Source organism: Etheostoma spectabile, chromosome 13, assembly GCF_008692095.1.
Source record: "Etheostoma spectabile isolate EspeVRDwgs_2016 chromosome 13, UIUC_Espe_1.0, whole genome shotgun sequence".
In the NCBI taxonomy this organism is placed as follows: Eukaryota; Metazoa; Chordata; class Actinopteri; order Perciformes; family Percidae; genus Etheostoma; species Etheostoma spectabile.
Window position 1 is genome coordinate 29,495,973 of NC_045745.1, and position 2,196 is coordinate 29,498,168.

Consider the following 2,196-nt stretch of genomic DNA (forward strand, 5'->3'; position numbering starts at 1 on the left):
TCTTCCCCAATCAGCCATGAAAGTATGTGGCCTCTTTTATGAAGGATGTTTACTAAGCGACATTTCTGTAATATGCATAATTTAAGTCAAGTTAAGCATACTACACTTTCTAATTGTGCGTGAATAAGGCCAAACATTTCTCAGTCATGAATTAAATAATTCAGCAGTATACCAGTCACACCAAAGGAGTAAAGAATAACGCACAAATAAAGAAATATCATTGCTCTCTGCTGAATTAATGCAATAGTGCGTTTAGAAAAAGAAAAACAAGGTTTTATGGAAAGTAATGTAGTGTTTACATATGAAAAAAATGAAACAAACAAGTTTAACTTTTAACTTAGGTAGACTTTTTATCATTTATGAATAGTAATAGGTAACAAGATCATAACAACACACACCGTACCCACAAGCACAACATCAAGGAGATTTTATACCTTTTAATTGTGCTCATTTGTGTTGTGGCACATTTTTCTTATTGATTGACAAGAGAGAAGGCGATGTTGGCAACACATCACATGATTCTCCATTCAAAGCTTCAGTGTTATGGTTCTGCTTTCAAAGAGAAAGTACATCAGAGAACCTGACCGAGAAAACCAGCACTGGAACATTTTTACCCACATTTGGTTGTGTGGCAGGTGTGGATCTTAAAACAGACTACTGTAAGATGTAACTTTGAAAGGTTTCTGTACATAAAGTTGACATGACATTGTACGGTAGCCCAGTCCACCAGAATTAGCTTTTACATTTGTTATCATGTGTGTGATGAGAATTACAGACATTTTGTGATTGTTTTAAGCACAGATGATACGTATAAACACTAAATGACCAACAATGTTAAATACAGTACAGTACTGATTAATCCAAACAACATCCATTGTGTTATGTGTTACAGTGTGTCCCTATTTTCCCTAATCAATTTACAAATCAAAATCTCAATCGAGCATTGGATTTTCCTCTTCCAACCACATGTTGTGCTTGTGTTGGTGCTGATGTGTGTCACTTACTGGATGCTGCATAAAGTCAATTAATACATTTAAAAAAGAATTGGCTTAACTTCTACTCAAACTTAGTCCGGCTTAACAGTGCTGGGACAAAGCCTGAAATTCGGCGCATGTCCCTCCCCTTCCGCTTTCTCAGCCATCTGTTCTGCAAGGGGCACCGTCGCTCCATCCGGGGTTATTGCCTCCCAAGACGGTTATGATTGGGTCCAAGAAATACAGACAAACCCGAGCATTCTTTTTCTCCCATTTCGTAGAGCTGATAAGCGGTGTAGCCAGATCATGCTCCAGCAGAGACACGGCGCTTTGGAGACAGGTCTGGCAATGCAAGACCAACTCAAACTGTTCAGGTGTGTGCACGAAAATCTGTCATTCGTTTTTTACATTTCCACATATTTCTCCCATTGCATGTGATTGTTGATCATGTTATTGGGCATGGTTATTGGTAACTTCAATTCCACAAAAAGCAGATGTGTATAAAACTCAACAGAGTATTTATACAGTTGTGATGATGGTTTTCAGCTAATCTTCCAATGCATTGTTCCTGCAGGTTTGTGGATAAATATACATTTTGAAAATGCAAAAGTTTCATTAAGTGTGTGGGAAGTCATATCAGCTCAGTTTTGCATTTATTCAACAACTTGTTTAATTTACTTTGCAGAGCTGAGTGCAGCAGCTACCAATGGTCAGTCTATCAAACAGGTGAAGCTGCATGAGGTGGCTGCCCTGAAACAACTGCCACTGTGAACCTATTAGGATTCACGAGCTATGATAGCAACAGATATGTAGTTGATCACGTTTAACTACAAGGTTATAGTAGAAAGACTGTGCATACAATGCAGCTCTCATGATGGGTGATGACCTTGTTCCTAACGGAAAGGTATTTTGATACCTTGATTTTTTTTTTAACTTTAAGATTGTTTTTTGGGCATTTTTAGGCTTTTAGGCCTCTATACTGTATATAGGCACCCGCTCTACCAACTGAGCTCTACAGGCGCCCAGGTATTTTCATACAATGTTAATCTGTGCTTGAGAACTGAACAATATGAAAAAAAAAGCTCTCTGGCAGGTTTTTAATCGACTAAATAACTCTTTTTTTTTGTATTTGACTCTATACTTAAGTCAAACACATTAACTCCTTATATTTCTTTATTTCTTTATTTATATTTCTACTATCTGTGCAACTGTAACACAGAGT

At 37.4% G+C, this 2,196-nt stretch overlaps 1 protein-coding gene across 1 annotated transcript in view; it reads right to left on the reverse strand.

Annotated features, from left to right (window-relative positions):
* Window positions 1-2,196, reverse strand: part of fgf11b (fibroblast growth factor 11b) — a 41,339-nt gene that overhangs the window by 37,875 nt on the left and 1,268 nt on the right. The gene's annotated exons all lie outside the window — the stretch shown is intronic.